This window comes from Pinus tabuliformis, chromosome 2_2, assembly GCF_031772625.1.
Source record: "Pinus tabuliformis cultivar Carrire ecotype Pingquan chromosome 2_2, CPIR1, whole genome shotgun sequence".
NCBI lineage: Eukaryota > Viridiplantae > Streptophyta > Pinopsida > Pinales > Pinaceae > Pinus > Pinus tabuliformis.
This window is the reverse complement of record NC_142300.1, coordinates 101,910,378-101,925,509: the sequence shown is the minus strand read 5'-3', so window position 1 is coordinate 101,925,509 and position 15,132 is coordinate 101,910,378.

Here is a 15,132-nt window from a genome sequence, read left to right as displayed (position 1 = left end):
CCAAATTGCATGCTAATTTGCTTTCTGCCTACTCTTTGAGATCTTGGAAACGAGGTATTATGATAGCCAAATAGAGATCGTATGCCAAAGTTACGACAATGGGAGGCTGATGTACCAATTTACCTAAACAGGGCCCACAGTTTTGGAGCTTCATCTCCTAGGGTTAGGTTTTTGGATGTTTAGGTTTTTCCATTGTTTCTCAATAATAAATAGGCCTCTGAGCCTCATTGTAACACAGTTTAGAGGCATGTAGCTGCCACATCTCTTCTCAAAGATAAGCTACCATCGTCCGAGCTAGTCTTATTTCCATTCTATTTGTAAGCATATTTCAACATTTGATAATAATGAAATGAAGTGTTATTTCTACTGCATCTTTGTATTTATGGTTAGATCTATAATTTGTTGCATTCCTGTTTAAATCCAAATCAGTGGTATCAGAGTGATCTACTATTTATCTGTTTTTCTTTGATGTCCCCAACGACGTCGGGATATAAGGAGTTAGGGCTCAATCCGGTTGAACCTTTGCAAGATCAGCCTTGCAAATCCTGACGATCTCCCATGGCAGAAGAAAAGAAAGATGACGGGGCAGGAGATCCTTTCAAAATGTTGCTTGAGCAAGCCCTCGAGTGATATAGGGACACGATGATGCATAACTTTTCCCGGATCCTTCGACACCTACCCACAGGTGATGCATCTTCATCCAACAGCCACTCTGGAGGCGCCACTCCTTTTAAGGTACAAGTTAACTTCGATATTCCCATATTTGAAGGCCTCATAGATGCATATGACATAGATAAATGGTTAAATTTGTTGGAAGGATGTTTTTCAGTTCATGACTTTTCCAATTGGGAAAATATTACTTTTGCACTTCTCAAAGCCACCGCACACGTCAAGGACTATTGGGAAACCTATTGTGAACAAAAGGACGAGCGTGCATCTTCGTTGTTTTTAGCCGCACCCAATTGAGGTTCTTTTCAAGACACCATCAAGGAACAATATTACCCTGTCAGGAGCTATGAAGATAAATACATAAAGTGGACCACGCTACGATAGGGAAGGGACCAAGATGTATCGAAGTTCACAAATATTTTCCATACCCTATGCACGAATCTAGGTATCAAGGACACTGAGCAGAATTTGGTGTTCAAGTACTGTAGCTGTCTGCACAAGTACATCCAGGATGATATGGAGTTCCTGGACATTTCCTCGCTTGACACAACATACCCATATGCTGTCAAGATTGAGCATAAGTTTAAACAAAAGAAGTGGGACTTTGGATTTGCGAATCCAAAGGAAGGGAAAGGCACCCCCAAACCACAGAACAAAGGACCAAGCCAAGGCGGGGCTACCTAGGACAGCTTGTGGAAGCCACAAGAAAAGAACAACACCATGAAGACAAAGAAGGACACAGGAAAATGGTGTGAGTTCCATAAGAGCTCCACTCACAATACAAGTGAGTGCCAAACCAAGCAGTCATTGGTGGCCGAGCTAAAGGCTTCTGAATCAAATGCATGTTCTGACTCTGAATCAGAACCTGATAAGGGAATTGACAAAGGGAAACAAATCATTGATGCGGAGCCCAGTACCACCATGGCCACCACCAAGATCCATAAGATTGAGCCTAAAGATCCAGAGGAGGGGGAACGCCTCTTCCACTCACAGATATGGGTGAAGAGTTCTCCGCTGCAGTTCATTGTTGAGAGCAGGAGCCAAAAGAACCTCATTTCAGCAGAGGTTGTGAAGCGGCTCAGCATAAAGACTACAACACATCCACAACCGTACATCATCGGGTGGCTTCACCAAGGATGAGATCTTCGCGTCAGCCAGTAGTGCCGCCTTCCCTACAACATCAAGCCCTTCATGGATGAGGTACTGTGTGATGTTGCTCCTCTTGAAGTTTGTGATGTATTGTTAGGACAACCATACTTGTGGAAGAGACATGCTGTAGATGAGTCTAGACCTCGCTTTATGATTATTACCTTGGCTAACAAGTTGTATAGGATACCAGAGGTAGCCCCACCTAATGCCATCTCTTTGATCACTGCAAAGAAATGCAGTAAGATCATTTCCCATACGAGGAAATTTGTTATCCTTATGATTCACCCTCAGAATAAGAAGAAGGTTGTTGCCACAGCTTCCGGGTAGGGCTCCTCTGCACAACAACAACAAATGGACAAGGTTGTGGAGGAGTACAAGGATATTTTCGCCTCACCTACAAGGGTACCTTTGCATTGTCATGTCAAGCACTCCATCAATCTGGCCCTGGCTGTGCCGCTGCCCAATGGGCCAATCTATTGGTGCTCTATTCTAGAGAATGATGAGATTAGAAGGTAGATTCAAGAACTATTGTAGAAAGGGCACATCAGGCCAATTTCATCACCCTGTGGGAGCCTGATTGTATTGGTATAGAAGAAGGATGGGACCTCGAGGCTCTATATTGACTACCGAGCATTGAACAAGATCACTGTCCAGAATAGGTACCAAATCCCGTGGATTGATGACCTTCTTCACCAGCTCAAGGGGGCCAAATATTTCAGTGAGATTGACTTCAATTCAGGTTATCACTAGGTGCCTATAAAACCCTCTGATGTGTGGAAGACTACCTTCAAATCCAAGGAGGGCCTTTTTGAATGGTTGGTCATGCTTTTTGGATTAACGAACGCCCCTGCAACCTTCATGAGACTAATGGAAAACATCTTGCGACCCTTCACCAATGCATTCTTGGTGGTGTATTTGGATGACATCTTGATCTTCAGCAAGAGTTGGGACGAACAACTCCACCATATTTGACATGTCCTTCAAACCCTACGACAACACAAGCTGTGTGCTAAGTTGGAGAAATGCACCTTTGGCCTGACTAAGGTTCAATATCTAGGGTATATAATTGATGAGCAGGCTGTACATGTGGACCCATCCAAGATACAAGTCATTCGAGATTGGCCAACCCCAAGCACTCTAACAGAGCTCCACATATTTTTGGGTCTTGCCAACTTCTACCGTAGCTTCTTCTTGGTGTTCTCTCATATTGCTTGGCCTTTAAGTCAAGTCACTGAAGGTGGAGAAAAAGAAATTTTTTTTTGGTCTGAAACCCATCAACAAGCATTCTCCGAGTTGAAGAATCACCTCTGTTCTACACCAGTGCTCACATTACCAGACCTACAACAACCATTTCAGATTGAGATAGATCCCTCTGACTATGTTATTGGTGCGGTTCTTACTCAACATGGGCATCCAGTGTCTTGCCACGATGAGACACTTTTAAACACAGTTCGAAAGTACCCCACTTACGACAAAGAAATGTATTCACTTGTGCAGGCCTACCATCAATGGAAGCATTATATTCTAGGGAAGGAAATAGTCATCCACACCGACCATCGAATTCTACAGTTCATATAGACACAAGGAAAGTTGCATAATGATCACCATTAGAAATGGTCAACCTACCTGCAACAGTTCCATTTGAACATTAAGTATAAGAAGGGCAGCACCAATAATGTCGTTGATTGCCTTAGTTGACCATCGGTCATGGCGCTGATAATTTTTCTCGACTCCTGTGGGCATGAGACATCGGGGTGGCCGTGTCTTTACAAGGGCGATCCAGAATTCAACAACACATACCAGACACTCCTGGAAGGGAAGCAAGTTCCAAGTTTTCACCTTTAGGATGCATTGTTATGCCACCTGGGACAAATATGTGTTCTTTCAAGCAAGTGTGCCAAGATGATTTGGGAGGCGCACTACAGTAGGGTCGCTAGGCATTTCAGAGTAGAGAAAACAATGGTGGTATTGTAGAAGTATTTTTAAAGGCCAAAAGTTCATCAGGATGGAAGTACATTAGATGTTGCACCGCCAGTGCCATTGCCAAACCAACCATCAAGAAGCAAGGCATGTATACTCCTCTACCTACTCCTTGTCATCCTTGGGAATCTGTCTCCATGAATTACATGTCGGGCCCTCCTTCTACTAAGCATGACAACGATTGCGTTTTCATGGTCATCGACAGATTCTCTAAAATGGCCATAATGGTGGCGTGCAAGAAGAGTATCACAACAGAGGGCACTGCTAAGCTCTTCTTTGAGCAAGTGTGGGTACACTTTGGGATACCACAGTCCATTGTCTCAAATTGGGACAACATATTCTTGAGTGCATTTTGGTCAAGTCTATGGTTGATGTTGGATACAAAATTTACAAAGTCCACGACTTTCCATCCCCAAACCGATGGCCAAACAGAGGTTGTCAACATGATGATCGTAAAAATTATATGCATGTACAACTTGAAGCATCCACACATATGGGATGAAATCCTCCCCTATGTCCAACACATCTACAAGAGAGCTCTCCATAGCTCAACGGGCCACAACTCAGGCATATTCGTCTCATGTCCAGTCCAAAGCCGACAGGGCTAACAACTTCATTGAGTGCATCCAATACATCTGCCAACAGGTCCATGATATATTGGACAGATCTAATGCTAAGTACAAGCAATGCCATGATCAACACCGGGTGTTGCACAAGTTCTAGATGGGAGACAAAGTTTGGCTACATTTACAGAAAGAGTGTCTTGCTAGACCCCACCGCAAGCTTCTCTCACTCTGATATCGTCCATACACCATCACCAAGACTGTAGGGGACAATGCCTTTGACCTTAGCACTCCATCGTTCCTTGGTTTACACCTAGTGTTCAATGTAGACCGCCTTTAGCCATACTTTCCACCATTGCTGGACACATCCTCCATTGCAGAACAACTCACACCAACAAAGCTAAACCCAGACTACATGGAACATGACCCCACTTATCGGATCATGGACACATAGATAAAGAAAACTCGCCAGCAAAAGATCCAACTATATCAGGTTGTCAAAGCTGGTCAAGTCCTTCACGAAGGCAAGTGGCTCACGAGGGACCAAGTTCAATATAAGTTTCCCCATCTCATGCATGCACTCGACACAATGGAGACCATTGCTTCCTAAGGGGGGAGGAGTGATTTAGGTGGATATTGGTGGCCACTCGCCTATTCCACGTGGACCCCAAACACTGTCTATTTCAATTTTTCGGTTTCCTTTATTGTAGCACAATTTACTATTTTTGGTAGTTTTTCGGGTCCTGAACTTTCAGAGCCTCTTTAAGGCACTAAAAGATGTTTTTAGGGAAAACAGAGAGACTGAAAAAGTCCCATACTGGCTAGCCAATTTTTTTTAGCCTTCTCTTTAAGATATTTGGAATGAGGTATTATGATAGCCAAACGAAGATCGTATGCCAAAGTTACAACCCCGAGAAGTTAATGAACTAATTTACCCAAACGGGGCCCACAATTTTGGTGCTTCATCTCCTAGGGTTAGGTTTTTGGATGTTTAGGGTTTTCCATTGTTTCTCAATAATAAATAAGCTTTTGAGCCTCATTGTAACACATTTCAGAGGCATGTAGCCGCCAAATCTTTTCTCAAAGAAGCTACCATCGCCTGAGTTAGTCTTATTTCCATTCTGTTTGTAAGCATATTTTAGCATTTGATATTAATGAAATGAAGTGTTATTTCTACTGCATCTTTGTATTTATGGTTATATCTGTAATTTGTTGCGTTCCTGTTTAAATCCGGATCAATGGTATCAAAGCGGTTTGCTCTTTCTTTATTTTTCTTTTCATTTCCCCAACGAGGTTGGGATATAAGGAGTTAGGGCTCGATCCAATTGAACCTTTACAAGATCAGCCTTGCAAATCCCGATGACCTCCCATGGCGGAATAAAATAAAGATGAGGGGGTAGGAGATCCTTTCAAAATGTTTCTCGACGAAACCCTCGAGAGACAGAGGGACGTGATGATGGATAAATTTGCCCAGATCATTTGATGGCTAGCCACAAGCGATGCATCTTCATCCAGCAGCTTCTGGAGGTGCCACTCCTTTTAAGGTACAATTTAACTTCGATATTCCCATATTTGAAGGCCTGATAGATGCAGACGGCATAGATAAATGGTTAAATATGTTGGAAGTATATTTTTTAGTTCATGACTTTTCCAATTGGGAAAATATTACTTTTTCACTTCTCAAAGCCACCCTAGACGTCAAGGACTGGTGGGAAACCTACTGTGAACAAAAGGACGAGAGTGAACCCTCGTTGTTTTCAACTGCACCCACTTGGGGTTCTTTTCGAGACGCCATCAAGGAACAATAATACCCTATCAGGAGATATGAAGATAAATACATAAAGTGGACCACACTACGGCAGGGAAGGGACCAATATGTGTTAGAGTTCACAAATATTTTCCATACCCTACGCACGAAGTTGGGTATCAAGGATACTAAGCAACATTTGGTGCTCAAGTATTGCAATTGTCTACACAAGTACATCTAGGACGAGATGGAGTTCCTGGACATTTCCTCACTCGGCACGACGTACCAGTATGCTGTCGAGATTGAGCAGAAGTTTAAACAGAAGAAGTGGGACTTTGGATCCGCGAATCCAAAGTAAGGAAAAGGCGCCCCTAAACCACAGAAAAAAGGACCAAGCCAAGGTGGGGCTACCTAGGACAACCCGTCGAAGCCACAAGCAAAAAAAAACACCTTGAAGAAAAAGGGCATGGGAAAATGTTGTGAGTTCCATAAGAGCTCCACTCACAATACAAGTGAGTGTTGGGCCAAGCAGTCACTGGTGGCCGAGCTGAAGGCTTCTAAATAAAACGCATGTTCCGACTCTGAATCAGAACCTGATAAGGGAATTGAAAAAGGGACGCAGATCATTGATGCGGAGCCCAATGCCACCATGGCCACCAGCAAGATCCATAATATTGAGCTTGAAGATCCAGAGGAGGGGGAATGCCTCTTGCACTCACAGATGTGGGTGAAGGATTCTCCACTACAGTTCATTGTCAACAACGAGATCCAAAAGAACCTCATTTCAACAGAGGTCGTGAAGTGGATGGGCCTAAAGACTACAACACATCCACATCTGTACACCATCAGATGGCTTAACTAAGGATGAGATCTTTGTGTCAGCCAGCAGTGCTGCCTTCCCTACAACATCAAGCCCTTCACAGATGAGGTACTGTGTGATGTTGCTCCTCTTGAAGTTCGTGATGTATTCTTAGGACAACCATACTTGTGGAAGTGGCATGCCATATATGAGTATAGACCTCTCTCTGTGATTATTACCTTGGCCAACAAGTTGTACATGATACTGGTTGTAGCTCCACCTACTGCCATCTCTTTGATCACTGCAAAGAAATGCAATAAGATCATTTCCCAAATCAAGAAAATTGTTTTTCTTATGATTTGCCCTCATGGCAAGAAGAAGGTCGTGGCCATAGCTTCCAAGCAGGGCTCCTCTTCATAGCAACAACAAATGGACAAGGTTGTGAAGGAGTACAAGGATATTTTCACCTCACCTACAGGGGTACCTTTGCATTGTGAGGTCAAGCACTAAATCGATCTGACTCTGGGTGTGCCGCTTCCCAATGGGCCGATCTATCAACGCTCTGTTATGGAGAACGACAAGATTAGGAGGCAGATTCAGGAACTATTTTAGAAAGGGCACATAAGGCCAAGCTCATCACCTTGTGGGAGCCTAATTTTATTGGTACAGAAGAAGGATGGGACCTCAAGGCTCTGTGTTGACTACCAAGCATTAAACAAGATCACTGTTCGGGATAGGTACCCAATCCCACATATTCATGACCTTCTGACTAGCTCAAGGGGGCCAACTATTTCAACAAGATTGACTTGAAGTCATGTTATCACCATGTTCCTATCAAATCCTTTGATGCGTGGAAGATTGCCTTAAAATCCAAGGAGGGTCTTTTCAAATGGTTGGTCATGACATTCGGATTGACGAATGCCCCTAAAACCTTCACGAGACTGATGGACGACATCTTCTAACTCTTCACCAATGCATCCTTAGTGGTGTATTTGGATGACATCTTGATCTTCAGCGAGATTTGGGACGAGCACCTCCATCATATTCGACAGGTCCTTCAAACCCTGCGACAACACAAGCTGTGTGATGACTTGGAGAAATGCACCTTTGGCCTAACTCAATTTCAATATCTAGGGTACATGATTGATGAGCATGGTGTACATGTGGACCCATCAAAGGTACAAGTCATTTAGTATTGGTCAGCCCCAACCACTCTAACATAGCTTTGCAACTTTTTGGGTCTTGCCAACTTGAACCACAACTTCATCTTGGGGTTCTCTCATATCAGTTGGCCTTTAAGTCAAGTCACCAAAGGCGGAGAAAAAGCAAAAATTTTTTGGTCTGAAACCCAACAACAAACGTTTTCCGAGTTGAAGAATTGTCTCCGTTCTGCACCAGTGCTCATATTTCCAGACCTGCAACGGCCATTTGAGATTGAGACAGATTCCTCTCACTATGCTATTGGTGCAGTTCTTACTCAGCATGGGCATTCGATGGCTTACCACAGTGAGAGACTTTTAGACACAGTCTAAAAGTACCCCACTTACAACAAAGAAATGTATTCCCTTGTACAGGCTTGCTGTCAATGGAGGCATTAAATTCTAGGGAAGGAAATGGTCATCCACACAGACCACCGACCTCTACAGTTCATACAGACATAAAGGAAGTTGCAGAATGATCGCCATCATAAATGGTCCACCTACCTGCAACAGTTCCATTTGAACATTAATTATAAGAAGGGCAACACCAATAATGTCTTCGATTGCCTCAACCGACCACCGGTCATGGCGCTGATCAATGTGCTCGACTCCTGTGGGCACGAGACATTAGGGTGGCTGCATCTTTACAAGAGCGATCCAGAATCATCAGCACATACCAAACACTCTTAGAAGGGAGGAAAGTTCCAATTTTTCACGTTTAGGGTGCATTGTTATGCCACTTGGGATAAATTTGTGTTCGTTCAGGTGAGCATGCCAGTATGATTTAGGAGGCACACTACAGTCAGGTCGATGGGAATTTCAGAGTAGAGAAAAAGTGGTGGTATTGTAGAAGTATTTTTATTGGCCAAAACTTCATGACGATGATGTGAAGTACATTAGATCCTGCACCGCCTGCGCCATTGCCAAACCAACCATCAAGAAGCAAGGCATGTATAATCCTCTACCTACTCCTAGTCATCCTTGGGAATCTGTCTCCATCGATTACATGTCGAGCCTTCCTTCTACTAACCACGACAACGATTTCATTTTCATGGTCGCCGACAGATTCTCTAAGATGGCCATCATGGCGGCTTTGTTATAGACATTTTTGTGCCTTACGGCTTTGAGCATGAAATGTCCATAATCCAAGGGATCCAAAGTCCCTAAACATGTTGTTCCTACCCCTAGAGGAACAAGGCTAACAAACCACAGCAATTCACAGAAGTTCTCCACCAGAAACTGCTCAAAAACAAGTCAATTCAGGATCAATTCAGAGGCTCCACTAGCTGTCTACGCTGAAATGCAGAGATTACACTGGCTAGGTGCACTGTAACGCAGGTAGAAGCACTACCAGGGTGCACTGAGCAGGAAATGACAAATGGCAAGTTCATTCAACGAGGTGGAAAGACCCTGGAAGCTTCCAGAATCTTCTCCAATGACACTTGCCTCAATGAATTCAACTAGTGATGAGTAAGAGGCTCTTAGTCTCCAAGTGGAAGCAAGAAATGACAGAGGGAGAGGACACTAGTCAGATCTCAAGCTGACTCATCCTCTCTCCAAACATTTATATATGGATCTCTCCTCCATGAGATCCAGGAGGCTGGAATTTTGTTATTGCAAAGAATTGCTGTTGGTTTGAGATTGGAATTGTTGGGTGCTTAATGCTTTGAAGGGAGGTGAAGATAGGAATTTCATTTTGCTGGGAAGGAGATGCTGGATTGGAACTCTTTTGGTTGTATCTCCTCCTGAACCTTGTTATTCATCAATAAAGCTATCTTGGTTTCTCCTATATGCTGATGTGTCTTTGATGTATGATTGCATTAGTGTATTTGGTTTATTTCTAATCCTGAACTAGTTATGAATATGAATCTATGTCTTTGTGTAGTGTTCCCTTCTTGTGATCTTGCAGGAACCTGTTGAAGCTGGGCGAGCGAGAAGGAAAGTGGCTGGGAAATCGGATCGAGGGACAAACGGAAGACACCGGTTAGTCCATCCATCTCTCTTCATTCTTAATTCATAAAGGAAAAATACTAGAATAGCTGTGTCTGTTTGTTGCTAAGGCACTGTCACACCTTAGGTGGATAGGATCGTCCTGCATAGGCATTTTTCCCCACAACAAATTGGTGACTCCGCTGGGGACATCTGTTTAGTCATTTTATTTGTGTTTCTATCATTGTTTGTTTCATAGACTCAACAACAACAATCGAACTGCATCTGCTATTCTCAGACGCAAAGTAGACAACTGCTGCTTTGATCCGATCACTGGATTTGTCTATGATCTGAACAATGGACTCACAAATGATTTGATGATCCTTTGTGATAGATCTTAGTCCTCCTTCAAAGCATCCCTTTGATTTTACCTTGCTTGTTGCTTTGATTTGGCTTGAAACTGTAGATTAAATAGCAAACTGTAACCCAGAACCCAGAAACAACTCTCATTTCTGCTTCAGCGCAGACTCTGTGAAGAGGTTCTGCATTTCAATGCAGGTCCCGTGAAGGCTACCTGCGCTGAATGTCAAAACCTCTGTGTTAGGAGTGCGTTGATCCAGTTTAGGCCTTATGCAGCTGGGGTTCTCTGCTCTGTTTTGCCTTGTTTTGATCTCTGATTTCTACAGCCTGTAACCAGCATAGGTACCTGTCTGATAACTCCTTTTCTCTGCTTAAATTCCGCCTCCTTTTGTACAAAAAGACTGTGAGTGTTTTTATGTGTTTGTGGCGTCATTTACAATTTTCCTTTGCAAGAGTGGAATAGTCATCCTGTAGCCCTTGATTCAGATCTGTTGATTGTGATCTTAGGAGAGAGTTCATTGGTTGTTTACAGTTGATTATACATTTACTTTTGCTTTTGGTTTGAGTTTGTCTCTTTTAAGTGTCGAAACAAGTGTTCATTTCGAAAGTCGTAAAGTGTTGTGTTCTCTTCTACCCTTTCTGATTTCGAAAAGTAAACTTGTTTGTATTTGTCATTTAAAAGCAAATTCAAAGTTGTACAAAAAGCTTTCTTTTTAGGCATCAATATTAAGAGAGCGGAAAACAAACACCTGCATTGTGCATTTGCATCTTGATAGATTGCATGCTTGATTTAGGAAAAGTGCATTAGAGTGTGCTGATTGCTCTTTGAGAAAAGATGGTGTCTTTCCTTTCCCTTTGTAGCTAGATTTTCATTGTTGAAAAAGAGATAAAATTTGCTTATCATCTTTAGACTGCATTTAGGAATTGTATCATACATCTCGTGGTGAACCTCAAAAGGAAAACTTCTAAGAAAGATCAACCTAAAATAAATTGAATGAACTTAACAACTCTTTGTAACTTAACGCACAACATAGAGGTCTAGGCTAGAGACGTGTTCCGGCGTCGTAAAGCCTGGTGACTGTCGATCTCGCTGATGGTGGGTGATTCCTCCCGAGGGACGATAGAGCCAGTACGGATTGTGCTCCCACGTACCGTCGAGTATATATTGGGAGACCCCTATAGGCATAAAACCTTTATCCTTAGGAAGCCGTGTCAGCCGCCCTACTGATCGCAATGCACTGAACACATCATTCAGGAAGATTGACCGCCCGTACCTTAAAAAGTATTCTACGGTTTTACGAAAAGTTTGGCACACCCTCTACCTAGAACTCTAGAGCAGTTCCTTTTGGCCTTTTTCAGACTCTATAACGGAAAAAGTCCATCCAAGCATTTGTCACTTCGGGCTCGTTAAAACATCGAAGGAGACTAGAGTCATCATTAGCTTTTTCTCGACTCTTTAAAATTGAAAAAGCAAGTTGTGTCTAAAGCGTCGTTAAAATTTATTTTAAACGGAACAATCACCCCTTTTTCCTCCGTTGATCTTTAGGTTGAGAAAATGGAGCACACCAACCAAGGAATTCCCCTTGGTGGAAATCCTAGTCCCTTCTCCTCTTGGGGAGATGTTGGTGCACCCCATATGACCACATTGTCGCTTCCAGGACTGACAATTGGCTTGCCGGTCTAGCTCTTCTCAACCAATGTCGTTCAGAACACCACTATTCCTGAACAGTCGAATCAATAGTTAGACCAGACCAGAGTTACCCACCAGCCTTCTACTTCATCTAATTCTTCCTCTCCTCCTTCCTCTTCACTTGAAGGAACTGGTAAAACAAAAAACCAAGTTCCTAAGGAGAAGAAGGAAAAGAAGAAGAAAGAGAAGAAGAAGAAGGAGCCAAAAACGATTGGGGGCAAACAAGTGTCGTCTGACAAAAATCCACACACAGTACTGACTAGGTCTAAATCACCATGTGTCATATGCAAGGGACTGGTCTCCCCGTTTGCACAATTCGGTGGCGTCAACCTCTGATAGCCATGTTGACAGCACACCGTCAACTAGTGAAAGTGAAGCCACAGGACAGAGAGGGAAAGCTAGATTTCCCTGCAAACTGTGTGAAGGCAACCATGCCATCCACCGTTGTCCCTTCTTAGACGAGGCTAAAAGAGTTTTGGAAGATCGCCCGGTTTTACCAGCGCGACTTCCTCCTGGATATCAAAAACTCCTGCCAAGTCCTTCACCAGTTGAGAACCCAGCTGGCCTGCTCAGGTGGTCAGCTGAAGCACCTATCATTGAGGATGAACCGTCCGAATCCATACCTGACGAAAGTCAAAAGGTCGAGGCGGCAGTTGACCCGGTCTTGCCTTCAGAGGTTCTATCTTCGAATGATACCATCACAGAAGAGAATAAAGACGACACCGTCCAAATTCTCTTCATCAACACAGACTCCAACGAACAAAGGGGCAATTTGCCCATTCCTGTATCGCAGGAAGGAACTTCATCAGAGTCATACCCGGACGTATATTCGGTCCCACCACCAAGCAACCTAGTTGTCTCCTTCGATTGGAACCAACTAGGCAGACCCCGGTTGCCAGCAAGCATACCATTCAGAATTATCATTCAAATAACAGAATGGTAATGGTTGGCACCATCATTGATGAGGGGGCATCTGTGAGTATCCTTTCCTCTATTGCTTGGAAAGCGCTTGGTTTGCCAGCTTTTTACCTGAAATGAGAAATCTGACAGGCTTTGATAAAGGAACCAGTCGACCTTTAGGGATCCTCCCCAATGTGCCTATCACATTGAAAGGGAAGACCGTTCAAATGAACGTGATGGTCGTTCAAGGACCCTTGGATTATAACCTACTCCTTGGACGAGACTATATATATTGCATGGGAGCCATCGTCTCCTCACTCTTTAGAGTAATGTGTTTTCCGCACGAAGGAAGAGTGGTCAAGCTCGTGGACCAACTTTCATTTCCCAGATCACGCATCGCAAATAGTCATATACCATCCCTAAATGGTCTCTTCACGCAAGAAATGTCTCAACCCACGGTTCGTCCTCCCGATGAGCGCGAGTAATTCGAAGGGATATGACTGGAACCCAGGGGGCATGCGTCCTGGTCTGCTTCGGCAGGAAAACTTTGGGTATAGGGTAGGTTTCCGCGGGAGAATATGACTAGTCTGTACCCTGCCAATGCTAGAAGAGGGTTATTCTAGAATAAGATTCTTTTGTCAAAGTTATGTGAGTTGACAGACGGAGTCTCTCACCTTTGTCTATTTCGGTAGACATTGCCGAAGAAGTGTTTTGTTTGAAAGATTAATAGAACAATCTTTGGGTAACCTGAAAGAGGTAGGCCTTTCCTGGTAAAACAAATGTTTTATCTGCAAATTGAGGGGTAACCTTGAAATCGTACTTTATGCCTGGGGGCATGCAAACCTTTTGGAGTGCAAGCAAGGGGCGACTATTTATTTTTAAAATTTTTAGGTCCTCCCTTTAAACCTGTAGGTCTAACCCTTTAAACTCGTAGGATTAGTCGTTTCCAAACTTGCATAACGAAAGGATGCGGGGCATAGCTTTGGTAAGGCGCAAGCTCCATAAAGATGGCATCTTACATGAGACATTCTTATCATATGACTGGGTTTTCGAGCAGTTTTAGCACACAGTTCATGCTCGTTAAAAAATAAACGCAAGATCCGAGCAGTTTTAGCACATAGTTCATGCTCGTTAAAAAATAAACATAAGATTGAGCAGTGTTTTTCCGCGTTTAAGCTCGTTAAAAAATGAACTACCTCCCGCTAAATAACCACAGTGAATGTAATATCATCAGCCATTAAAGCCTTGGTCGTGTTTGCACCGTCACCTCCACTTTTCCATTGGCCGATCGTTCACCTCCATATGATTGTTTACCCATTTTGAGGAACAGCTGCGAAGAGTGATTTCACTAGCCATCCTTGTGACACTGCCGTGATTGGAAAATTCCAACCCGTACCTGGAATCAGCTGCTAACCCATTTTATCACTCGTTCCTCAAAAGATGAGTCTTCTTTAAGCTCTTTTCATCTGACTCGTAAAATATGAAAAGATTGCCGAGTTTTGGCCTTCCAGCTCGTTAAAGCGACCGGAAGTGCTATCCCTCCTCTAGATTTTAATCTTTTTGGACCTGAGGGATTATTGCACAAAAAGATCGAGCGCTTGTTTTGTTCGGCTCGTTAAAACTATCGAAAACTCATCCCTTCTGTATTGTTTTATACTTTTTCGGACTTAAGGGATTAGATGACGAAAAAGGACTTTCAGAGTTGACTTTACGTACCTTTTCAGACTCTCTAAAAATGAAAAGGACCGAGTTATCTTTGTCGTTAGACTCGTTAAAAACATTAAATAGCGACAAACTTGTCTTTAGACGAGAACGAGTTTCACTATCGCTAGGCTCGTTAAAACATAGCGATGGGCTTGCCCGAAGGGAAAGTTATAGAACAAGCATATGTTATCCTCCTCAAGCTTGACAAAAATAAAGAGGTACTGGTCAGCAATGACTGGGGAAAAATTGGGAGAAACTCAAGAAAACTTTGATGGTAGCAAGTCGCTCTTGAACATGACACTTTTCCTCCGTACCACAGTCGGGTTGGGTTGTTTCATTCACCGGTCACATCACCATGGTCTCGCCATACCATCCATATTTGGGGTAATGCTACCGATCCATCGCATAAGTGTCACCATATGTTCAAGAGAAGTCGTTCAGAG